This window comes from Hemitrygon akajei, chromosome 2 (genome assembly GCF_048418815.1).
Source record: "Hemitrygon akajei chromosome 2, sHemAka1.3, whole genome shotgun sequence".
NCBI classification, from domain to species: Eukaryota; Metazoa; Chordata; class Chondrichthyes; order Myliobatiformes; family Dasyatidae; genus Hemitrygon; species Hemitrygon akajei.
The window spans coordinates 48,180,953-48,208,869 of NC_133125.1; the positions used below are offsets into that span (position 1 = coordinate 48,180,953).

At 45.8% G+C, this 27,917-nt stretch overlaps 1 protein-coding gene across 2 annotated transcripts in view; it reads right to left on the bottom strand.

Moving 5' to 3' along the window:
* cdc42se2 (CDC42 small effector 2) overlaps positions 1-27,917 on the bottom strand; it is a 191,311-nt gene that overhangs the window by 128,120 nt on the left and 35,274 nt on the right. The window contains exon 2 of one of the 2 annotated variants that reach the window (XM_073071952.1): positions 8,644-8,766. The exons of the other annotated variant lie outside the window; for it this stretch is intronic. The gene's annotated coding sequence lies outside the window, so the exon portion shown is untranslated. The remainder of the gene's footprint in view (positions 1-8,643; positions 8,767-27,917) is intronic. 2 annotated transcript variants of the gene reach the window in all.

Consider the following 27,917-nt stretch of genomic DNA (forward strand, 5'->3'; position numbering starts at 1 on the left):
TGTCTCCCCTTCCGCTGTGAAATGGGGGACACCTCTTTTTCCCTTATTAGGGAGAGAGAGAGCCTGTGGTGTGTGGAATTACCGGGTGAACGAGTAGTCTTTGGGGTACTGCAAGTCTGTGTCTTTAATGATGCTTGAGTGCTCGGTGGGGAGTGCCAATGCTTTTTGCTGATGGGGGAGGGGGGATCGTTGCTTTTCTGCTGCTTATGCGTGGGAGGGAAAGTTGGGGGGGCTTTGGGGTGCTAACATTTAACTGTCATTCATATTTTGAGACACTCTGTTTTCATGGATGTCTGTGAAGAAAAAGAATTTCAGGATGTATATTGTATACATTTCTCCGACATTAAATGTACTTATTGAAACCTAATCATGGAACAGTTTACAATGACCTATTAAAACATCCAATACATAGTTGGACTGTGTGAGGAAACTAGAGGACCCAGAGGAAACCCGTGCATTCCACAGGGAAGACGCACAGAGACTCCTCTCAGAATGGTACCAGAATTGGACCTGGAACTCCCGAATGCCTGGAGATGTAATAGCATGGCGTTAACTGCTACTTTACCATGGTGTTCACGTAAGAAATTAGTGCTGAGATAAGAAATTATTTATAATCTTAACTTAATGGCAGAACTGGGGTGAGAGACTGAATGACCTAGTTCTGCCTTTGTTTATCTCCTTAAATATAATTAAGTGTCACTGAATATATTGGCATCAAAAAACAAAGTATCCATTAAAAACAAAAAACTGCTGGCAAGTTGGATGGCATCAGTGGAAAGAGAAGCGATTAACATTTCAGGTCCGGGACTCTACCTCAGAACTGAGAAAGAGTATGAGTCCAGTCATTCATTAGGCCAAATGGCAAGGCATCCAGGACACTGTAGGAAGATTGTGATGGCTTTGCTCAAAGCACCAAAGAGACTGACTAGAATGGAATAACAGTTCTGTGGATATAGATTAAAGAAGCTGGGGCTTTTTCCCTTTGACTGTGATAAGGGAAAAGACAATTAATGGAGATGCTTAGTATCATCACGGCGACCGATAACAGTAAAGGAAGAGAAACTCTTTCCAATGGCTCATGATTGGTTTCACTAAAGACCATAAGACCATAAGACAAAGGAGCAGAAGTCGGCCATTCGGCCCATCGAGTCTGCTCCGCCATTTCATCATGAGCTGATCAAATCTGCCCTTTAGTCCCATTCCCCCGCCTTCTCACCATAACCTTTGATGCCCTGACTACTCAGATACCTATCAATCTCTGCCTTAAATACACCCAATGAGTTGGCCTCCACTGCCATCCGTGGCAACAAATTCCATAGATTCACCACCCTCTGGCTAAAATTTTTTTTTCGCATTGCTGTTCTGAATGGGCTCCCTGCACTCCTGAAGTCATGCCCTCTCGTACTAGACTCCCCCACCATGGGAAACAACTTCGCCACATCCACTCTGTCCATGCCTTTCAACATTCGAAATGTTTCTATGAGTTCCCCCCTCATTCTTCTAAACTCCAAGGAGTACAGTCCAAGAGCGGTCAAACTCTCCTCATATGTTAACCCTCTCATTCCTGGAATCATTCTAGAGAATCTTCTCTGAACCCTCTCCAATTGTCAGCACATCCTTTCTTAAATAAGGAGCCCAAAACTGCACACAGTACTCCAAGTGAGGTCTTACCAGTGCCTTATAGAGCCTCAACATCACATCCCTGCTCCTATACTCTAGAAATGAATGCCAACTTTGCATTCGCCTTCCTCACCACCGACTCAACCTAAACACAATAGGAATAAAACTTCTCAAAGTGACAAGTGGGTAGAATTCGGAGTATCCCACCTGACACTGTTACATATCAATAAGACAGCTTTCTAAAGAGAATTTGATTAGTATTTGAAGGCAAAGTAAGAAAGCATGGCTGTGGGGAAGAGAGAGGAAGTGGAGCTAACAGGAATGCTTTCCTGGGGACCTGACCATACTGTGCCGCAGCATTCAAGTATTCTGCTGAAGAAGTGGCACCGTACCAGCCAAGAGTTACACAGGACATGCAAACACTCTGCACATTGAAGTCTCAGTCATTCTTCATCTTTAAACCAAAGCACTGAAGAGCATAGACTTGTGAGCGTGTGAAGACCACTACCGATCCCATCCTGCAAATGGTTTGCCTCCAAAGTAAACCGTCCTCACCTGGAAGTAGCCAGAGTCAGGGGCGTGTGGAGAAATTAAGAGCTGCCTCCTTCTGAAACTGGATCCTTGAATTCCTGACCAATAGACCGCAATCAGTAAGGACAGGCAGCAACACCTCCACCAGTTACTCTAAACACCGGTGCTCCACAAGGTTGTGCCCTCAGTCCCTTACTCTGCTTCCTGTACACTCATGACTGCGTGGCTAGATTCTACTCTAATTCCACCTCCAAGTTGGCAGATGATATCACTGTTGTTGGCCTCACCTCAAATAATTATGAGTCATTGTGCAGGAAGGAGATTCAGAACTCAGTCAATGGTGCCATGACAACAACTTTTCTCTCAATGTCAACAAAACAAAAGAGCTGGATATTGACTTCAGAAAGTGTTGTGGGGGGAGGGGCAGTGCACATGCTCATGTATAAATCAATGGTGTTGAGGTTGTGATCTTCAAGTTCCTAGGTATTAAACAATAGTCTGTCCTAGTACAACAACGTTGATGTCACAGCTAAGAAAGTACACCAATATCTCTAATTCCTTAAATTGCAAGGAGTCGTGGACAGAGCTCAGCACACCACAGGAACTAGCCTGCCCTCTATGGACTCTGTCTCTACTTCTCCCTGCCTCAGTATATTCTGCATGGAGGTCAGTGACCAGTGATGTGCCTCAGGGATCTGTTCTGGGACCTTTGCTCTTTGTGATTTTTATAAATGACCTGGATGAAGAAGTGGAGGGATGGGTAAATGAGTTTGCTGATGGCACAAAGGTTGGAGGTGTTGTGAACAGCGTGGAGGGCTGTCAGAGGTTACAGTGGACATTGATAGGATGCAAAACTGGGCTGATAAGTGGCAGATGGAGTTCAACCCAGATAAGTGTGAAGTGGTACATTTTGGTAGGTTACATATGATGGCAGAATATAGTATTAATGGTAAGACTCTTGGCAGTGTGGAGGATCAGAGGGATCCTGGGGTCCGAGTCCATAGGATGCTCAAAGCAGCTGTGCAGGTTGACTGTAGTTAAGAAGGCATATGGTGTATTGGCCTTCATCAATTGTGGAATTGAATTTAGGAGCTGAGAGGTAACGTTGTAGCTATATAGGACCCTGGTCAGACCCCACTTGGAGTACTGTGCTCAGTTCTGGTCACCTCACTACAGGAAGGATGTGGAAACTATAGAAAAGCCGCAGAGGAGATGTTGCCTGGATTGGGGAGCATGTCTTATGAGAATGGGTTGAGTGAATTCGGTCTTTCCTCCTTGGAGTGACGAAGGATGAGAGGTGACCTGATAGAGGTGTATAAGATGATGAGAGGCATTGATAATGTGGATAGTCAGAGGCTTTTTCCCAGGGCGGAAGTGGCTGCCACAAGAGGGCTCAGGTTTAAGGTGCTTGGGAGTAGGTACAGAGGAGATGTCAGGGGTAAGTTTTTTACTCAGAGAGTGGTGAGTGCGTGGAATGGGCTGCCGGCAACAGTGGTGGAGGTGGGTATGATAGGGTCCTTTAAGAGACTTTTGGATAGGTACATAGAGCTTAGAAAAATAAAGGGCTATGGGTAAGCCTAGTAATTTCTAAGGTAGGGACATGTTCGGCACAACATTGTGGGCTGAAGGGCCTGTATTGCGCTGTAGGTTTTCTATGTTTCTATATTTCTAAAATAGCCAGCATAAACAAAGACCCCCAACCACCCCAGACATTCCCATTGGGCAGAAGGTAAAAATGCCTGAAGCACCAAGCTCAAGGACAGCTTCTACCTCACTGTCAGACTCTGGAATGGATTCTTCAACTAAGAAGGACTCTTAACTCCCACAATCCACCCTATTACGATTTTGCATTTTATCATTTACATGTGCTGAACCTTTTAGGTAGTTTTACTTTTTATTCTGCATTATTATTTTTTTAACCTTATTCTAGCTCAATGCTCTTTGCAAGCCTGATACAGCTAAGGTTTTCACTGTATTTTAAAACATAAGACAATAATAAACCAGTACCAATGCCAAAACCAAAGTAAGAGGTCAATTAAAGTAATCTCGTTCCCATTGATAGTATTTCCTTCCATGTCTGCCTTGGTATTATCCCACTCTTAAGCGAAGACATGCTGAGCACCACAAGATAGAGGCAAGCTCCAATTTCAGACATGTGTTCTGAGTTTGAAGATGTCATCATGATCTAATAGCCAGTGTCAGCTCTCAACCTAACTAGGGGCTGGTATTGGCCAAAAACTGCAGGGGAGTCTGTTGATGATTTAGCTGTTCAGTAGTTTAAGACTAGAAACAGTCTTCTGAGCATCAGATGGAAACGTTCTGCCCATCATGTACCGAGGAGAGCTCCATTCCCATCCCTCCTCCCCACTAACGTTGCAGGTCCATTTACCTGACCCCAATCATGGCTCCATTCATAGACTCTCACCATGCTGCTGACCGTGATCCTGATCTCCCAATGTTGTCCCACCCCTCCCTCAGATCTGGGGTCCTGCCACTCCTGTCAAGCTAACCACCATAGTCAGTTCCATTGATACCATCTGCAGCATCCTGATGCTGGTCTAGAGACCAGTATTGGCAGGGCCTCCATGCCCGAGGCTTGCCACGTTTTTGGTGTTCTACTGGATGTTCACATACACCCTACTCCCTTTGTATTGCTTTATGATTTCACACACCGAGGCTCAGTCAAAAGCCCAGCTGTTTGCATGCCATCCAGACAGATTATCCCATACATAAGCACACTGAGGAAGTAAAAAGTAAACCATAGTAAGCCTGAAGCCTGAAGACGCATACTCAGCGTTTTCGGAACATCTTCTACCATTAGATTTATGAACAGTCTGTAAACCCAAGAACATGACCTCACTCTTCTGTTTTCACACTATTTATTTATTTTGTAACTTACACTGATTTTTATGTCTTGCACTGTACTGCTGCCGCCACAAAACAACAAATTTTTGATCCCAGTTCTGATTCTAATTGCAGAGCGCAGTAGACGAATGAAGTACAAGGGTCATTATGAGATAAGTTGGGAGATCAAGAGTTTATCTTTTAGTGTATAAGGGGTCTGTTCAAGAGACTGATGACTGTAGGATAGAAGCTGTCTTTAACATGGTGGGATAATTCTGTATCTTATGCCTGACAGTAGAAAGGACAATACAGGATGACAAGAATGGCGTCCTTGATTACGTTAGCTATTTTTTGAGAGGCAACAGGAACTGTAGACAGAGCCAATGGAGGGAGACCCGTTTGCTTGATGGATCAGCCTGCATCTACAGCTTTTTGCAATTTCGTGTGCTCTTGGGCAGAGCAGTTGTCGTACTGGGCTGAGCACTCCAACCATCAACAGGAATGGCATTTGCTGGATATTTCAATGCTGCAAATATTCTGACGTACTCCCAGTGCATGGGTGTTGGGAATAACAAAAAGCTCAGCAGAGAGCAGGGACTGGCATGCGGTTCAGCACTAGGCCTGGCAACTCCCTGCTGTGCTACGGATGGGAGCAATTCAAAGCCTTTTCGGCTCCCTTGGGATTCTGCAAGCTTAGGCAGCGAGTCGCTGGGCCATACACGTAACATTAGACTTGCTTCTCAATCCCTGTTGAGTTAACTATGTGGCCAAAATTAAATGTTCTCTCTGGCAATGGGCCTGGTCCGTACTGCTGTAGCTATGTCTGTGAGAAATAAATTATTAAAGGATTTTTCATTCACAGAAATAACGGCTCTCTTCTCAGCACTATAATTAATAGGCATCAGTGAGTCAGTCTGCCTCTATTTTGGGTGTTGTGTAATAAAATAAGACAAAATCAGCATGGTTTCTGTAAAGGGAAATATTGCCTGACACATCAGTAAGAGTTCTTTGAGGAGGTAACAAGCTGGGTGGACAAACGAGAGGCAGTGGATGTCATTTACTTGGATTTTCAGAAGGCACTTGATAAGATGCGATACATGAGGCTTCTTAACAAGATAAAATCCTATGGCGTTACAGGAAAGATACTGGCATGGATAGAGAAATGGCTGACAGGCAGGAGGCAGGGAGTGTGGATTAAAAAGAGCCTTTTCTGGTTGGCTGCCAGTGATTAGTGGTGTTCCTCAGGGATCAGTATCGGGACCATTACTTTTCACATTGTTCCTCAGTGATTTTGTTAATGGAATTAATGGCTTTGTGGCAAAGTTTGCGAATGATATGAAGATAGGTGGAAGGGTGCGTAGTGCTGAGGAAGTAATGCGATTGTAGCAGGACTTAGACAAATTTGAAGAATGGGCAAAAAAGTAGTGAATGGAATACAGTGTTGGGAAATATATGATAATGCATTTGGTAAAAGGAACAATAATGCAAACTTTTATCTAAACGGGGAGAAGGTTCAAACATCAGAGGTGCAGAGGGACTTAGGAGTCCTCGTGCAAGACTCCCAGAAGGTTAATTTACAGGTTGAGTCCGTGGTAGAGAAGATAAATGCAATGTTGACATTTACTTCAAGGGGAATAGAATAAAAAAGCAAGGAGATAATGCTGAGCCTTTAAAGGACACTAGACAGGCTGCACTTGGAGTATTGTCAACAGTTTTGGGCCCCATATCTCACAAAGGATATGTTGTCAATGGAAAGTCCAGAGGAAATTCATGAGGATGATTCTGGGCATGAAGGGGTTAACATATGAGAGCGTTTGCCAGCTTTGGGCCTGTACTCACTGGAATTTAGAAGAATGCGGGGTGGGGGGGGGGATCTCTTTGAAACATACTGAATGTTGAAAGGGCTAGATAGGGTTGCTGTGGAGATGATGTTTCCTATAGTGGGGGTATCCGGAACTAGAGGGCACAGCCTCAAAATTGAGGAGCGACCCTTTAGAACAGTGGTAAGGAGGAATTTTTTTTTTGCCAGAGTAGTAAATCTGTGGAATACTCTGCTACAGACTGCGGTGAAGGCATCTATCCATCGGTAAATTTAAGGCAGAAGTTGATTATTTCCTGATCAGTCAGGGCATCAAAGGATATAGCAAGAAGGCAGGTGTATGGAGTTGAGTAGGATCTGGGATCAGCCATGATGGAATGGCGGAGCAGACTCGACGGGGTGAATGGCTTAATTTTACTCTCATGTCTTATGGTGTCAAAAACACAGATTTGGCAGTGAAGTAGATACGACAATTGCACTTGTGAATTTGCACTTGTCAGCTAATTAGTTAACCTTGATAGTATTTAACTCCATACTTGTCGTGGTGGTGCTTGTTGAGATGTGGACTGAACACAGCAACTCTTCGCTGCCTGTTTGCTTTCGGCCTTCCCTGAGAAACTGGACTTTTGTGTCAACTGACTCTGAAGACTAGTATTCGTTTAATGTTCAGTTGCAGTATAGGCTTCATTTCCCATTTGAGAATTTTAGTTAACATCCCTATTTGGCCTAGTGTTTATTGTTTATTTTCCCTTTAACACTGTTTACAATAAAGTTTGCGAACTATCGACCCGCTTCAGTGTCTCTCACTCCGCACTTGGGCCATATCCGAACCTGGTAACATATGGTCTTATGGTATTCAAGGGGGGCTGTGGTTGTCATGTTGTACAATTTAAATTTACAAATCTTATGGAATTTGATCAAATATTAATTTTATTTGTTCTAAATGTTACTTAAATCTTCTTAGTCTCGGGTACTTTTTGAATCTGTTTTTTTTTTACTTCCAACCTGTCTGAAACCTTCTGTTGAAAAGAAAGGATTTCTGTATTAAACCTCCCACGACATGCGGGAGGTGGTGGCAATGGCAGCTTGAACCCTAATTAGTGGGGAAGGTATCTCAGTTGCATTGAGAATGCTTCCATTTCCAAGATGGTGCTCATGTGGCTAGAGGCTTCATTAACATATTTTAATTGGGACCTGAATTAAATTTAAATAGTGCCAATTAAGTTGACCGGGGTTCAAGAAACCCAGGAGCCAAAGAAAGGCAGGTGCTTCCATCTCCAGTTGTCAAATACTTTGTAAGGCACTTCTTGTATGCCGCTGGGGATAATGGCAGTCCCTAAAAACCCCCAACCTCAAGCTTAGAAGGTAATCTCCTTTTCCCTTTTAGTCTCCTGTTCCTGATTTTCACACACACAAACCAGACAGCCTGTCAAGTGGGCAGCTGCCATTCGTGAGCAAGAAGTAAATAATTTATAATGAAGCCCTGGTGATAAAGTTCGCAGGACCCCCACCTCAACACTACTGTGTTATCTCACGACACAGTACTCCCTCACATCCTAGCAAACCTTGGGGTCTTAGGCACAGTTGCCACGAGAATACTGCTTTTGTAATTGTTTTGTGCAAAGGCTAAACTATTTATTATTCACTTCCCAAGGGCATTGCTAAGCAGTTTTATATTATATTACCGCTGATAGCTGTTTTTTTCTTTTTTACTGTTTCATAAATCTGCTTGGCAGTTTGAGGCTCATTTCAAAGTCCAGTTTAGTTACTGGCTTCCAAAGTCAAATATGACAACGTACAAGAATGAGTAAGTGAAATAAATGACAAACCTGCAGTAATATCCAAGATTCAGTGAGTGAAATAACCTAGAAGATGATTCTTATCTCGCTTCTGGCGCACACCGGGAGGTCACAATGAGATTTTAGCATCGGCAGCGGGGAACGGAAGATCACCTTCAAATTTAGTTGAAATACAGAAGACAAAAATGACAACGATATAGGAAAATAGGTCAGAAATATAAAAGTGTAATAATCCCACATTTAATCCAGTTGCTGCAAGAGGCACCACAAAGGCTTCAGCCCCTTGAGTTCACTGACAGAAATTAGTCATGGCTCTCATTTCTAAACTCATTCTCAGAGCCTTGGTTGGAGAAACTACACGGTGTCTTGTTGTACTGAACTTTCTAGTTAATGGTTAAAACTCAGTGGCCACAGAAGATAGTTCATGAAGGCATGTCAGCACCATGTCTCAATTAACACACATGCCCACAGGCTCTTTAGTGGTCGAGAATGCTCAAAGTTTGCTTTGAAGTTTGTAAAGTTCTGACTATTGGCAAATAAGGTAATTCTGTCTCAAAACTATTTAGGGTTTCCTGGATGCATTTGGGCAGATTCTCAGTGAACGTCATGGATCTCTAATACAGAGACAGTGAATCACTGGAATGATGAAGCAAACGGAACTCAATATATAAAGGTCAAAGGTTGCAGCAGATATAGGTCTGGTAGATTTGCTGAGTTATAGGCCTGCAGCTGGAATTAATAACTGCAACACTGGTACACTAAGTTAGAGAAGCGAAGGGTTAACCACCACATTGCTGAGTTCAGCAACATCACTGCCGTGATTTCCTGTAGCCAAAAGGCATCGCTGTGCAAGTTTCTAACGGGCCTGGAAGCTGGGTCAAAACTGAAGCTACAGGGACATTGACTAATAGTGGACCTTACTAAGAATCATTAATGTTAGGGTAGAAGATGGTAATGACTACTTCAGCAGGTATCAAGGTATCAGAACTTGGCAATAGAGTGTGGTATAAACTAGAGTCATAAAGACAGACAGCATGGACACAGGTCCAGTGGCCAACTGAATCTGCACCACATAATGTGCTCATAGTGCACTGAATCTGCACCCACATAATGTGCCCAGTCCACTGAATCTGTACCCACATAATGTGCCCAGTCCACTGAATCTGTACCCACATAATGTGCCCAGTCCACTGAATCTGCACCCACATAATGTGCCCAGTCCACAGAATCTGCACCCACATAATGTGCCCAGTCCACAGAATCTGCACCCACATAATGTGCCCAGTCCACAGAATCTGCACCCACATAATGTGCTCACAGTCCACAGAATCTGCACCCACATAATGTGCTCACAGTCCACAGAATCTGCACCCACATAATGTGCCCAGTCCACTGAATCTGCACCCACATAATGTGCTCACAGTCCACAGAATCTGCACCCACATAATGTGCTCACAGTCCACAGAATCTGCACCCACATAATGTGCTCAGTCCACTGATTCTGCACCCACATAATGTGCCCAGTCCACTGAATCTGCACCCACATAATGTGCCCAGTCCACTGAATCTGCACCCACATAATGTGCCCAGTCCACTGAATCTGCACCCACATAATGTGCCCAGTCCACAGAATCTGCACCCACATAATGTGCTCACAGTCCACTGAATCTGCACCCTCATAATGTGCTCACAGTCCACAGAATCTGCACCCACATAATGTGCCCAGTCCACAGAATCTGCACCCACATAATGTGCCCAGTCCACTGAATCTGTACCCACATAATGTGCCCAGTCCACTGAATCTGCACCCACATAATGTGCCCAGTCCACTGAATCTGTACCCACATAATGTGCCCAGTCCACTGAATCTGCACCCACATAATATGCCCAGTCCACTGAATCTGTACCCACATAATGTGCCCAGTCCACAGAATCTGCACCCTCATAATGTGCCCAGTCCACAGAATCTGCACCCACATAATGTGCTCACAGTCCACAGAATCTGCACCCACATAATGTGCCCAGTCCACTGAATCTGCACCCACATAATGTGCTCACAGTCCACAGAATCTGCACCCACATAATGTGCCCAGTCCACTGAATCTGCACCCACATAATGTGCCCAGTCCACTGAATCTGCACCCACATAATGTGCCCAGTCCACTGAATCTGCACCCACATAATGTGCTCACAGTCCACAGAATCTGCACCCACATAATGTGCTCACAGTCCACAGAATCTGTACCCACATAATGTGCCCAGTCCACTGAATCTGCACCCACATAATGTGCTCAGTCCACTGAATCTGCACCCACATAATGTGCCCAGTCCACTGAATCTGCACCCACATAATGTGCTCAGTCCACTGAATCTGCACCCACATAATGTGCCCAGTCCACTGAATCTGCACCCACATAATGTGCCCAGTCCACTGAATCTGCACCCACATAATGTGCCCAGTCCACTGAATCTGCACCCACATAATGTGCTCACAGTCCACAGAATCTGCACCCACATAATGTGCTCACAGTCCACAGAATCTGCACCCACATAATGTGCTCACAGTCCACAGAATCTGCACCCACATAATGTGCCCAGTCCACTGAATCTGTACCCACATAATGTGCTCACAGTCCACAGAATCTGCACCCACATAATGTGCCCAGTCCACAGAATCTGCACCCACATAATGTGCTCACAGTCCACAGAATCTGCACCCACATAATGTGCTCACAGTCCACAGAATCTGCACCCACATAATGTGCCCAGTCCACAGAATCTGCACCCACATAATGTGCTCACAGTCCACAGAATCTGCACCCACATAATGTGCCCAGTCCACAGAATCTGCACCCACATAATGTGCTCACAGTCCACAGAATCTGCACCCACATAATGTGCTCACAGTCCACAGAATCTGCACCCACATAATGTGCCCAGTCCACAGAATCTGCACCCACATAATGTGCTCACAGTCCACAGAATCTGCACCCACATAATGTGCCCAGTCCACAGAATCTGCACCCACATAATGTGCTCACAGTCCACAGAATCTGCACCCACATAATGTGCTCACAGTCCACAGAATCTGCACCCACATAATGTGCCCAGTCCACAGAATCTGCACCCACATAATGTGCTCACAGTCCACAGAATCTGCACCCACATAATGTGCCCAGTCCACAGAATCTGCACCCACATAATGTGCTCACAGTCCACAGAATCTGCACCCACATAATGTGCTCACAGTCCACAGAATCTGTACCCACATAATGTGCCCAGTCCACTGAATCTGCACCCACATAATGTGCCCAGTCCACTGAATCTGCACCCACATAATGTGCCCAGTCCACTGAATCTGCACCCACATAATGTGCTCAGTCCACTGAATCTGCACCCACATAATGTGCCCAGTCCACTGAATCTGCACCCACATAATGTGCCCAGTCCACAGAATCTGCACCCACATAATGTGCCCAGTCCACTGAATCTGCACCCACATAATGTGCTCACAGTCCACTGAATCTGCACCCTCATAATGTGCTCACAGTCCACAGAATCTGCACCCACATAATGTGCCCAGTCCACTGAATCTGTACCCACATAATGTGCCCAGTCCACTGAATCTGTACCCACATAATGTGCCCAGTCCACAGAATCTGCACCCACATAATGTGCTCACAGTCCACAGAATCTGTACCCACATAATGTGCTCAGTCCACTGATTCTGCACCCACATAATGTGCCCAGTCCACTGAATCTGCACCCACATAATGTGCCCAGTCCACTGAATCTGCACCCACATAATGTGCCCAGTCCACTGAATCTGCACCCACATAATGTGCCCAGTCCACAGAATCTGCACCCACATAATGTGCTCACAGTCCACTGAATCTGCACCCTCATAATGTGCTCACAGTCCACTGAATCTGCACCCACATAATGTGCCCAGTCCACAGAATCTGCACCCACATAATGTGCTCACAGTCCACTGAATCTGCACCCTCATAATGTGCTCACAGTCCACTGAATCTGCACCCACATAATGTGCCCAGTCCACAGAATCTGCACCCACATAATGTGCTCACAGTCCACTGAATCTGCACCCTCATAATGTGCTCACAGTCCACTGAATCTGCACCCACATAATGTGCCCAGTCCACTGAATCTGCACCCACATAATGTGCCCAGTCCACTGAATCTGTACCCACATAATGTGCCCAGTCCACTGAATCTGCACCCACATAATATGCCCAGTCCACTGAATCTGTACCCACATAATGTGCCCAGTCCACAGAATCTGCACCCTCATAATGTGCCCAGTCCACAGAATCTGCACCCTCATAATGTGCTCACAGTCCACAGAATCTGCACCCACATAATGTGCCCAGTCCACAGAATCTGCACCCACATAATGTGCCCAGTCCACAGAATCTGCACCCACATAATGTGCTCACAGTCCACTAAATCTGCACCCACATAATGTGCCCAGTCCACAGAATCTGCACCCTCATAATGTGCTCACAGTCCACAGAATCTGCACCCACATAATGTGCCCAGTCCACAGAATCTGTACCCACATAATGTGCCCAGTCCACTGAATCTGCACCCACATAATGTGCCCAGTCCACTGAATCTGCACCCACATAATATGCCCAGTCCACAGAATCTGCACCCACATAATGTGCCCAGTCCACTGAATCTGTACCCACATAATGTGCCCAGTCCACTGAATCTGCACCCACATAATGTGCTCACAGTCCACTGAATCTGCACCCACATAATGTGCTCACAGTCCACAGAATCTGCACCCACAAAATGTGCCCAGTCCACTGAATCTGCAACCACATAATGTGCCCAGTCCACTGAATCTGTACCCACATAATGTGCCCAGTCCACTGAATCTGTACCCACATAATGTGCCCAGTCCACTGAATCTGCACCCACATAATGTGCTCACAGTCCACAGAATCTGCACCCACATAATGTGCCCAGTCCACAGAATCTGCACCCACATAATGTGCCCAGTCCACTGAATCTGTACCCACATAATGTGCCCAGTCCACTGAATCTGCACCCACATAATGTGCTCACAGTCCACTGAATCTGCACCCACATAATGTGCCCAGTCCACTGAATCTGCACCCACACAATGTGCTCACAGTCCACAGAATCTGCACCCACATAATGTGCCCAGTCCACTAAATCTGCACCCACATAATGTGCCCAGTCCACTGAATCTGTACCCACATAATGTGCTCACAGTCCACTGAATCTGCACCCACATAATGTGCCCAGTCCACAGAATCTGCACCCACATAATGTGCTCACAGTCCACTGAATCTGCACCCACATAATGTGCCCAGTCCACTGAATCTGCACCCACATAATGTGCTCACAGTCCACTGAATCTGCACCCACATAATGTGCCCAGTCCACTGAATCTGCACCCACATAATGTGCTCACAGTCCACTGAATCTGCACCCACATAATGTGCTCACAGTCCACTGAATCTGTACCCACATAATGTGCCCAGTCCACTGAATCTGCACCCACATAATGTGCCCAGTCCACTGAATCTGTACCCACATAATGTGCTCACAGTCCACTAAATCTGTACCCACATAATGTGCCCAGTCCACTGAATCTGCACCCACATAATGTGCCCAGTCCACTGAATCTGTACCCACATAATGTGCCCAGTCCACTGAATCTGCACCACATAATGTGCTCATAGTGCACTGAATCTGCACCCACATAATGTGCCCAGTCCACTGAATCTGCACCCACATAATGTGCCCAGTCCACTGAATCTGTACCCACATAATGTGCCCAGTCCACTGAATCTGCACCCACATAATGTGCCCAGTCCACTGAATCTGCACCCACATAATGTGCCCAGTCCACTGAATCTGTACCCACATAATGTGCCCAGTCCACTGAATCTGCACCCACATAATGTGCTCACAGTCCACTGAATCTGTACCCACATAATGTGCCCAGTCCACTGAATCTGTACCCACATAATGTGCCCAGTCCACTGAATCTGCACCCACATAATGTGCTCACAGTCCACTGAATCTGCACCCACATAATGTGCCCAGTCCACTGAATCTGCACCCACATAATGTGCTCACAGTCCACTAAATCTGCACCCACATAATGTGCCCAGTCCACAGAATCTGCACCCACATAATGTGCTCACAGTCCACTGAATCTGCACCCACATAATGTGCCCAGTCCACAGAATCTGCACCCACATAATGTGCCCAGTCCACAGAATCTGCACCCACATAATGTGCTCACAGTCCACTAAATCTGCACCCACATAATGTGCCCAGTCCACAGAATCTGCACCCACATAATGTGCTCACAGTCCACTGAATCTGCACCCACATAATGTGCCCAGTCCACAGAATCTGCACCCACATAATGTGCCCAGTCCACTGAATCTGCACCCACATAATGTGCTCACAGTCCACAGAATCTGCACCCACATAATGTGCCCAGTCCACTGAATCTGTACCCACATAATGTGCCCAGTCCACTGAATCTGCACCCACATAATGTGCTCACAGTCCACTGAATCTGCACCCACATAATGTGCCCAGTCCACAGAATCTGCACCCACATAATGTGCCCAGTCCACTGAATCTGTACCCACATAATGTGCCCAGTCCACTGAATCTGCACCCACATAATGTGCTCACAGTCCACTGAATCTGCACCCACATAATGTGCTCACAGTCCACTGAATCTGCACCCACATAATGTGCCCAGTCCACTGAATCTGCACCCACATAATGTGCCCAGTCCACTGAATCTGCACCCACATAATGTGCCCAGTCCACTGAATCTGCACCCACATAATGTGCCCAGTCCACTGAATCTGCACCCACATAATGTGCTCACAGTCCACTAAATCTATACCCACATAATGTGCCCAGTCCACTGAATCTGCACCCACATAATGTGCCCAGTCCACTGAATCTGTACCCACATAATGTGCCCAGTCCACTGAATCTGCACCCACATAATGTGCCCAGTCCACAGAATCTGTACCCACATAATGTGCTCACAGTCCACAGAATCTGCACCCACATAATGTGCCCAGTCCACTGAATCTGTACCCACATAATGTGCCCAGTCCACTGAATCTGTACCCACATAATGTGCCCAGTCCACTGAATCTGTACCCACATAATGTGCCCAGTCCACAGAATCTGCACCCACATAATGTGCCCAGTCCACTGAATCTGCACCCTCATAATGTGCCCAGTCCACTGAATCTGCACCCACATAATGTGCTCACAGTCCACAGAATCTGCACCCACATAATGTGCTCACAGTCCACAGAATCTGCACCCTCATAATGTGCCCAGTCCACTGAATCTGTACCCACATAATGTGCCCAGTCCACTGAATCTGCACCCACATAATGTGCTCACAGTCCACAGAATCTGCACCCACATAATGTGCCCAGTCCACTAAATCTGTACCCACATAATGTGCTCACAGTCCACAGAATCTGCACCCACATAATGTGCTCACAGTCCACAGAATCTGCACCCTCATAATGTGCCCAGTCCACTGAATCTGTACCCACATAATGTGCCCAGTCCACTGAATCTGCACCCACATAATGTGCTCACAGTCCACAGAATCTGCACCCACATAATGTGCTCACAGTCCACAGAATCTGCACCCACATAATGTGCTCACAGTCCACTGAATCTGCACCCACATAATGTGCCCAGTCCACTGAATCTGCACCCACATAATGTGCTCACAGTCCACTGAATCTGCACCCTCATAATGTGCTCACAGTCCACTGAATCTGCACCCACATAATGTGCCCAGTCCACTGAATCTGCACCCACATAATGTGCTCACAGTCCACTGAATCTGCACCCACATAATGTGCTCACAGTCCACAGAATCTGCACCCTCATAATGTGCTCACAGTCCACTGAATCTGCACCCACATAATGTGCCCAGTCCACAGAATCTGCACCCACATAATGTGCTCACAGTCCACTGAATCTGCACCCTCATAATGTGCTCACAGTCCACTGAATCTGCACCCACATAATGTGCCCAGTCCACAGAATCTGCACCCACATAATGTGCTCACAGTCCACTGAATCTGCACCCTCATAATGTGCTCACAGTCCACTGAATCTGCACCCACATAATGTGCCCAGTCCACAGAATCTGCACCCACATAATGTGCTCACAGTCCACAGAATCTGCACCCTCATAATGTGCTCACAGTCCACAGAATCTGCACCCACATAATGTGCTCACAGTCCACAGAATCTGCACCCACATAATGTGCCCAGTCCACAGAATCTGCACCCACATAATGTGCCCAGTCCACTGAATCTGCACCCACATAATGTGCTCACAGTCCACAGAATCTGCACCCTCATAATGTGCTCACAGTCCACAGAATCTGCACCCACATAATGTGCTCACAGTCCACTGAATCTGCACCCACATAATGTGCCCAGTCCACTGAATCTGCACCCACATAATGTGCTCACAGTCCACAGAATCTGCACCCACATAATGTGCCCAGTCCACTGAATCTGTACCCACATAATGTGCTCACAGTCCACTGAATCTGCACCCACATAATGTGCTCACAGTCCACTGAATCTGCACCCACATAATGTGCCCAGTCCACAGAATCTGCACCCACATAATGTGCCCAGTCCACTGAATCTGCACCCACATAATGTGCCCAGTCCACTGAATCTGCACCCACATAATGTGCTCACAGTCCACAGAATCTGCACCCACATAATGTGCTCACAGTCCACTGAATCTGCACCCACATAATGTGCCCAGTCCACAGAATCTGCACCCACATAATGTGCTCACAGTCCACTGAATCTGCACCCACATAATGTGCTCAGTCCACAGAATCTGCACCCACATAATGTGCTCACAGTCCACTGAATCTGCACCCACATAATGTGCCCAGTCCACTGAATCTGCACCCACATAATGTGCTCACAGTCCACAGAATCTGCACCCACATAATGTGCTCACAGTCCACTGAATCTGCACCCACATAATGTGCCCAGTCCACTGAATCTGTACCCACATAATGTGCTCACAGTCCACTAAATCTGCACCCACATAATGTGCCCAGTCCACTGAATCTGCACCCACATAATGTGCTCACAGTCCACAGAATCTGCACCCACATAATGTGCCCAGTCCACTGAATCTGCACCCACATAATGTGCCCAGTCCACTGAATCTGCACCCACATAATGTGCTCACAGTCCACAGAATCTGCACCCACATAATGTGCTCACAGTCCACAGAATCTGCACCCACATAATGTGCTCACAGTCCACTGAATCTGCACCCACATAATGTGCCCAGTCCACTGAATCTGCACCCACATAATGTGCCCAGTCCACAGAATCTGCACCCTCATAATGTGCTCACAGTCCACAGAATCTGTACCCACATAATGTGCCCAGTCCACTGAATCTGTACCCACATAATGTGCTCACAGTCCACAGAATCTGCACCCACATAATGTGCTCACAGTCCACTGAATCTGCACCCACATAATGTGCCCAGTCCACTGAATCTGTACCCACATAATGTGCCCAGTCCACTGAATCTGCACCCACATAATGTGCTCACAGTCCACTGAATCTGCACCCACATAATGTGCCCAGTCCACAGAATCTGCACCCACATAATGTGCTCACAGTCCACTGAATCTGCACCCACATAATGTGCTCACAGTCCACAGAATCTGCACCCACATAATGTGCTCACAGTCCACTAAATCTATACCCACATAATGTGCCCAGTCCACTGAATCTGCACCCACATAATGTGCCCAGTCCACTGAATCTGTACCCACATAATGTGCCCAGTCCACTGAATCTGCACCCACATAATGTGCCCAGTCCACTGAATCTGCACCCACATAATGTGCCCAGTCCACTGAATCTGTACCCACATAATGTGCCCAGTCCACTGAATCTGCACCCACATAATGTGCTCACAGTCCACTAAATCTGCACCCTCATAATGTGCCCAGTCCACAGAATCTGCACCCACATAATGTGCCCAGTCCACTGAATCTGCACCCACACAATGTGCTCACAGTCCACTGAATCTGTACCCACATAATGTGCTCAGTCCACTGAATCTGCACCCACATAATGTGCCCAGTCCACAGAATCTGCACCCACATAATGTGCCCAGTCCACAGAATCTGCACCCACATAATGTGCTCACAGTCCACTGAATCTGTACCCACATAATGTGCCCAGTCCACTAAATCTGCACCCTCATAATGTGCCCAGTCCACTGAATCTGCACCCACATAATGTGCCCAGTCCACTGAATCTGTACCCACATAATGTGCCCAGTCCACTGAATCTGTACCCACATAATGTGCCCAGTCCACTGAATCTGCACCCACATAATGTGCTCACAGTCCACAGAATCTGCACCCACATAATGTGCTCACAGTCCACTGAATCTGTACCCACATAATGTGCTCACAGTCCACTGAATCTGCACCCTCATAATGTGCCCAGTCCACAGAATCTGCACCCACATAATGTGCCCAGTCCACTGAATCTGCACCCACATAATGTGCTCACAGTCCACTAAATCTGCACCCTCATAATGTGCCCAGTCCACAGAATCTGCACCCACATAATGTGCTCACAGTCCACTGAATCTGCACCCACATAATGTGCTCACAGTCCACTAAATCTGCACCCTCATAATGTGCCCAGTCCACAGAATCTGCACCCACATAATGTGCCCAGTCCACTGAATCTGCACCCACACAATGTGCTCACAGTCCACTGAATCTGTACCCACATAATGTGCTCAGTCCACTGAATCTGCACCCACATAATGTGCCCAGTCCACAGAATCTGCACCCACATAATGTGCCCAGTCCACAGAATCTGCACCCACATAATGTGCTCACAGTCCACTGAATCTGTACCCACATAATGTGCCCAGTCCACTAAATCTGCACCCTCATAATGTGCCCAGTCCACTGAATCTGCACCCACATAATGTGCCCAGTCCACTGAATCTGTACCCACATAATGTGCCCAGTCCACTGAATCTGTACCCACATAATGTGCCCAGTCCACTGAATCTGCACCCACATAATGTGCTCACAGTCCACAGAATCTGCACCCACATAATGTGCTCACAGTCCACAGAATCTGCACCCACATAATGTGCCCAGTCCACAGAATCTGCACCCACATAATGTGCTCACAGTCCACAGAATCTGCACCCACATAATGTGCCCAGTCCACAGAATCTGCACCCACATAATGTGCTCACAGTCCACAGAATCTGCACCCACATAATGTGCCCAGTCCACAGAATCTGCACCCACATAATGTGCCCAGTCCACAGAATCTGCACCCACATAATGTGCTCACAGTCCACAGAATCTGCACCCACATAATGTGCTCACAGTCCACAGAATCTGCACCCACATAATGTGCTCACAGTCCACAGAATCTGCACCCACATAATGTGCCCAGTCCACTGAATCTGCACCCACATAATGTGCTCACAGTCCACAGAATCTGCACCCACATAATGTGCTCACAGTCCACAGAATCTGCACCCACATAATGTGCTCACAGTCCACAGAATCTGCACCCACATAATGTGCTCACAGTCCACAGAATCTGCACCCACATAATGTGCTCACAGTCCACAGAATCTGCACCCACATAATGTGCTCACAGTCCACAGAATCTGCACCCACATAATGTGCTCACAGTCCACAGAATCTGCACCCACATAATGTGCCCAGTCCACTGAATCTGCACCCACATAATGTGCTCACAGTCCACAGAATCTGCACCCACATAATGTGCCCAGTCCACTGAATCTGCACCCACATAATGTGCCCAGTCCACTGAATCTGCACCCACATAATGTGCTCACAGTCCACAGAATCTGCACCCACATAATGTGCTCACAGTCCACTGAATCTGCACCCACATAATGTGCCCAGTCCACTGAATCTGCACCCACATAATGTGCTCACAGTCCACTGAATCTGCACCCACATAATGTGCCCAGTCCACTGAATCTGCACCCACATAATGTACACAGTCCACTAAATCTGTACCCACTGTAATGTACTCATTTGCTCTTATTCTATATGACCCCATTTTATTCTCCCCATTTTCCCATATTTGAACCCCCTAGATTGTACTACTGATCTACACACTGAGGCAACCGATACTGCGTTTTAAATCAGTAGGCCTTCAGGATATGGGTGCAAACTGGAGCATTGGGAAGAATCCCATGTGGTGACAAGGTGCATAATGCAAACTCCACTCACTCAGTACTAGGGGAGTTGGGGGGGTGTCACTGGAACTGTGAGGCAGCAGCTCTATTAGCAATGCACTGTGCTGCCCCGTCTCATCAAGATATGCATTGCCTTCAGAAGAGAGTGTGGGAGGAAAGGGAATTGAAACAAAGCATTAAGGTGTTGCAGCAGTACAACACTGACATCATTGTAATATTGTCTGCTTAACTGAAATAGTGACTCTAGTACAAGTTTAAAAACAAGCTGTTCAGAGTTTGAAATTATATTCAAGGAACTCTGACGACAACTGTAACATCTTAGCTGGAAGGAAATACACGGAACAAGGCTTCAATTCAGTTCAAGTGTCAAAGCAGTTGTTTGCGTCATTACAGTACAAACAAGACAGTTCACTGTTGCTGGATAAATTGATTTGGCTCACACATGCAAGCTGCCAAACAACAGATAGCCCGTTAGATTCCTTGTCATCCAATATGAGTTTGGCTTGCTCAACCACCTTGCGGAAGAGTTGTTACTCAGTGCAACTGAGAGTGGTAATATTTCAGGAGAACTAACCATCATGGAAAACAATGCAATATTAAGTCAATGAACCAATACTTAAAAAGCATAAGCTTAAGATATTGAAGATGCTGAAACTTGTTGCTTTATTGTAATGTAGATGGAGCTCGTCAGCATGGGAAGGCAGTCCATCTAAGAAAGGGAAAACTCTGATTTCAAACCTCCGCTGCCTTGCGGCCAAACCCACTCATGGGAAAGGCTTCAGGAGTAAACCCTGAAGACAAATCCGGAGCTGTCCCTAAGGCAGTCTGACGTTGCCTTCAACCTCGTTCTGGCAACTCCTGCGATGACACTGGTGCCAAGCTATATCAGCCCTTGCCCTTCCCTTGGACAACATCGGTGGCATGGAGAGGGGAGACTTGCTGCATGGGCAACTGCCGGTCTTTCATACAACCTTGCCTGGGCCTGCGCCCTGGAGAGGATACTCCAATAGACTTTACAGGCGCAGATCCATGGTCTCGTGAGACTAACGGATGCCATCATTGTAATGTTAGATGTCTAGTGTACATTAACTTACTGAAGTAACAAACAACCTGCTGGAAGATCTCAGCTAGCTAAGCAGCATCTGTGGGAGAAAAGGAATTGTTTCAGGTTGAAACTCTGCAGCAGGACCAGGGAATTTTTTTGCTTCCCATACATGCTGCTTGGCCCCCTGACTTTCTCCAGCAGACTGTGGCTCCAGATTCCATTATCTCCAGTGTCTTATGTCTCCAGTAATCGACTGAAGGCATTTCATTCACAGTTTCAACTTTCTACATAAATGCCACCAATTTTAGAAGCACTTCTGCTGCTTTAAGAAGATGGAAAGTGAAACCGATTTAGCCTATTAAAACCATTCTGTCATTCAGTTACCTGAAGTTGACAGTCCCCAGCCAATCTCTACATCACCTTTTGTTGCCTGGATTAGAGGGCACACCTTATGAGAATTGGGTTGAGTGAACTTGGCCTTTTCTCCTTGGAGTGATGGAGGATGAGAGGTGACCTGATAGAGGTATATAAGATGATGACATTGATTGTGTGGATTGTCAGAGGCTTCTTCCCGGGGCTGAAATGGCTAACAGGAGAGGGCATAGTAAGGTGCTTGGAAGTAGGTACAGAGGGGATGTCAGGGATAAGTTTTTCCACACAGAGAGTGGTGGGTGCATGGAATATACCACCGGCGATGGTGGTGGTGGTGGATACAATAGGGTCTTTTAAGAGACTCTTAGATAGGTACACAGAACTTAGCAAAATAGAAGGCTATGTGGCAAGATCATTCTAAGCAGTTTCTGGAGTAGATTACATGGTCAGCACAACATTGTGGGCTGAAGGGCCTGTAGTGTGCTGTGGATTTCTCTGTTCTATGTTCTTTTTCTCAAAATGATCTACAAAAGGAACTATCGGAGCAGGTGACTAAAAACTTTGTCAGAGGTGAGTATTAAGGAGCAGCTTATCAAAGGAAAGTGAGATAGCGTGGTGGAATTCAAACAAGGAATTCTACAGCTGGTTCCTGGCAGCTGACGGTACAGCAATGGTGGTGGTGTTGAGTGAATTCCATGGATGCACTGAAATCCATATTCAGAAGAATGCAAATATCTTGTGGGTTTATAGAGCATACAGGGGTAAACCCAAGCAGGTTTAAGAAAAATAGACTTCATTATCAGAATGATGTATAACCAGAAAGAAGCATAGGCACAGGGCTTGACCGAGATGATGTGAGCTAGGACACGAGCTGCAGAGACGAGAAACACCTAAAATTTACAGTGGAAAATGCAGAAAGTCAGGAGCCAGTAGTGTGGAAATAGATTGGTCTAGAGAGAACAAAGACAACGAAGAGGACTTAATGAACTTAAGTGTGATCGAACAATGGACAATGTTGCAAAGATGGAATCAGATAGACTTTGAAGTGAAGTGGATAGGAGTTAAGTGGTCTGAAAGTCAACTCAATGTCAAATGAGATCAGAGGTTGCAAGTAGTCTAGTTCAGACAACTGCCAAGGAAAGGGATAGTTGGGAAATGAATTCTATAATCAGGACCAACAACAATGGTCTAGCTCTGCTGACTAATAATTACCTGGGAGAAAATGTTGTCCCAGTTTCTGGCTGAAAGACCAGTAAGTGGGCCAATCAATAGAAGCTGTGGTAGGTTAGAGCTGGGCATCACAGGGATTGACACTTTTATTTGGGCAGTGTTCCTAACGAGCTTCACGTAGGTGAGAAACATGAGGTACGAAGAAGAAAAGTGATACAGGCACAGAAAGAGTAGTCATTACTGACTTTTCTTTGGTGACAACAGGTAGAAGAGTGAAACCAGGCAGGCACAGCTTCAGCCATCTGGGTAATGGCAGAGACATGCTGGGAGAGGATGGAGAACATCAATCATATCAAACACTGTGGAACCACAAGGAATGGCCAAGAGGGGCAGACATCTGTAGTCACAAACAGGAAATCATTAGTCAGTTTAGTCAGAGCAGCTTCAAGCTGTGGTTATATCAGAAACCTGCCTAGTGGGATTCAAACAAGGCTTTCCAAAAATTCATCAGGCTTAGCTTTGATTTAATAAACTGTTTGGCTAACTGGTGATGTCTTCAGTATAATTATGACATTTCTGCTGAGGAAAAGGAAAACGAGATTCTCCTTGTGCCCTAATAAATTAAACCCAATTTTGTCAATTTACTTACATTGAACAAGTATCAGGAAGGTGTTTGGTCATTCATTTTATTTAAACTAAAAGTTTTCTTATTTGGCATTGTACTTCCCTTATAATATATCTGGGTTCATCTTAATCATTACAGTGAACAGACAGCATTTGATCTTCAGCATCACACAAAAAGCTGGATGTGAAGTGGTGACTTGGTGTCAGGACATTCAGGAGCTGTCTACTTCTCCTCTTCGTCCTGACGAAGGGTCTCGGCCTGAAACGTCGACAGTGCTTCTTCCTATAGATGCTGCCTGGCCTGCTGCGTTCCACCAGCATTTTGTGTGTGTTACTTCTCCTCTTTCTCACTTTGCTTCCTCCTCCTCCTGCTCTTACCCAATTTTCTTCCACCTCCTCTTTTTTTCTCTTTCTTCCCCTTCCTCCTCTCCTCCTCCTCCTATTCACTTTGGCCTACGGAACTACACTGAAGCAGAACCAGTACATGTCCCCAGTTGTCCTGGCCCTCAGCCAGCATTTTGTAATAGGTTACCTGAGCAACCTGGCACTGCTGGTTGTGGGAGTTGTCTGTACACAAATTGCCTGTCTGGTTTCCGATATGAGAGCAATGAAACACTGTTTCATTTGCTACAACGTGCGTTGGGACATTCCCATTTTGTGGAAGGTGCAAGTTTAACTTTTGTGTTTTTTAAATTTTATTCGTTTACCTATAAGTGCAAGCCGAATTAACGCCAATAGAACAATTGCCAAAGACACTGGAAGTTGTTTTCAGGTCACGACGTGATAATTGAGCCGTTCTGAGCTGGAGTTGTGACTTGGGCTCTTAGTGGAAAGCAGTTCAGAATTTTACCTCCTATGTCCATATTGCAACCCATTTCAAACATGACTGCATTTACACTTTAACAGTCGAAACTCCTTTTGTGATCATAGATGAAGAAAAGTCAATGGCGAAGGGTGCCTGATACATGTAAGATATGTGAGAGGGTCAGTGGAATAAAATCAGTGAAAGTGTATGAATGCCTTAATATGGATTGGTTAATAACTAACCTGAAATTAGAGGAGCACTTGATCTTTCTGAAGAAGAGATTAGGCTTCAGGAACTTCTCAGCTTCACTAACAAATTGGCAAGAAATGTAAATATGTAAAATGATGTTCAGCTTGGGATTTATTTTGTTCCATATAGAAGGTGGAAAATGAACAAGCGAAGAATAATAAAATGACATGAGTCATGATCTTACGAAGCTCTCAGCAACAGAAGAAATAAAGAGGCAAAAATCACAAGACTGTCATACTGGTTGAGTCTTCTGTGAATCAGTGCCCTAAAGGATTTCTACTTCACCAGAAGTGAGTTCTAAGCAACATTATATTCTTTTTTTCTAGCACATTCATTATCTTGATAGTGGATTGCACAAGGTGTTCAGTGACTTGCTGCTATTGCTTTGAAATACTGTACCTTCCTACCAAGCACTGAACTGTAAGAATACGTCATAGCTTGATCATACGTAGGACAAGGTTTTGCATTATGAGTCGTAGGGTGGCCTTTCAGTTTCATTGTTATTATTCGGTAAAGTGGATACATCCATTTTGCTGGCCAGCAGTTAAACTCAAAGCAACCAAGTTCAACTATTGCAGCTTGGACTAAGAGTTGAATTGGGAGCTATCCAGGTCAATCCGCAGCCAAGCCAAGCTAACTGGTCTCTGCCCCTGTAGCAGCCCCCTCACCCCCTTAATAAGATGATGTTAGTCTCCTGTTAAATTAATCCTTACCCCAACATCCATGTTTGATATCACCTTTCTGAGCAGACTGAATTGAAATGGAAAACATGAATTGAAAATTTACATGAAGACTTAATAGAATTCTGATTGCTTAATATCCTGGTGGCCACCCATTTCAAATGGACTTCCCCTGACATGTCTGCATATCGCCACCTCTACTGCCACAATGAGACCAAACACAGGTGAGAGTGGCAGCACCTTATATTCTCTCTGGGTAGTCTCCAATCTGATGGTATGGATATTGATTTCTCTAAGTTCCAGTAACCACTCCCCTTTCCTCGTGCCACATTTTCATGTTGTTTCTCACATTCTGCTGGCCCTTCTCTGTTTGTCTCCTGCCCTCATCACCTCTGTCCATTTCACCTCCTCCTTCTCTTTATTTCATTTTGCTCCCCTATCAGGATTTCTGCTTCCTCAGCCATCTACCTCTTCCACCTACTATCTCTAAGCTTCTCACATCATCCTCATCTTCACCCTCACCTGATCTCACCTATCACCTGCTAGCCTGTACTCCTCCCCCTCCTTCCACCTTCCTATTCTGGCTTCAGCCCCCTTCCTTTCCAGTCCTGATGGAAGAAACTTCAATAGTCCAATAATTCCAGTTAATATCAGAGAATGTATATAGTATACAACCTGAAATTCTTACTCTCCGATAACACAAAAAGGTTGGAGTTGTTGTGGATAGTATGGAGGGCTGTCAGAGGTTACAGTGGGACATTGATAGGATGCAAAACTGGGCTGAGAAGTGGCAGATGGAGTTCAACCCAGATAAGTGTGAAGTGGTACATTTTGGTAGGTTACATATGATGGCAGAATATAGTATTAATGGTAAGACTCTTGCCAGTGTGGAGGATCAGAGGGATCTTAGGGTCCGAGTCCATAGGACACTCAAAGCAGCTGCGCAGGTTGACTCTGTGATTAAGAAGGTGTACAGTGTATTGGACTTCATCAATCGTGGAATTGAATTTAGGAGCCAAGAGGTAATGTTGCAGCTATATAGGACCCTGGTCAGATCCCACTTGGAGTACTGTGCTCAGTTCTGGTCGCCTCACTCAGGAAGGATGTGGAAGCCATAGAAAGGGTGCAGAGGAGATTTACAAGGATGTTGCCTGGATTGGAGAGCATGCTTTATGAGAATAGGTTGAGTGAACTCGGCCTTTTCTCCTTGGAGTGGTGGAGGATAAGAGGTGACCTGATAGAGGTGTATAAGATGATGAGAGGCACTGATTGTGTGGATAGTCAGAGGCTTTTTCTCAGGACTGAAATGGTTGCCACAAGAGGATACAGGTTTAAGGTGCTGGGGTGTAGGTACAGAGGAGATGTCAGGGGTAAATTTTTTCACTCACCAGAGAGTGGTGAGTGCGTGGAATGGGCTGCCAGGAACAATGGTGGAGGCAAATACGATGGGGTCATTTAAGAGGGTTTTAGATAGGTACATGGAACTTAGTAAAATAGAGGGCTGTGGGTAAGCCTAGTAATTTCTAAGATAGGGACATGTTCAGCAACACTTTCTGGGCCAAAGGGCCTGTATTGTGCTGTAGGTTTTCCGTGTTTCTACATCCTCGAAACAGAAGAAAACCCCCCAAAGAATGAATGATGATAGAAAGACTCAAGAACCCCAAAGCCCCGTCTCCCTCCCACGCACAGGCAACAGCAAGCGACATTAACCCTCTCCACTTCTCCTTGTCCAAATTACTCTAGCATGAAGCATCAGCATTCCCACCACCCACCATGCAAGCAACAGCAAAGCCCCCCGAGAAAGACCATGGCCTACAGTCCATCAAAATTAACCATCAACATTTCGACATCCCACTGGCTCTCCCTCTCACTAACAAAGGAGAGACCGACATTGCTCCTTCTGCAGCGACAGGGGAAACATCTGTGACTGTTTATTCCTCTCAATAGATGCTGCTTGACCTGCTGTGTTGTCCAGCATTGGTTTGCGTTACTTAAATTTACTTGATGATTATGAAT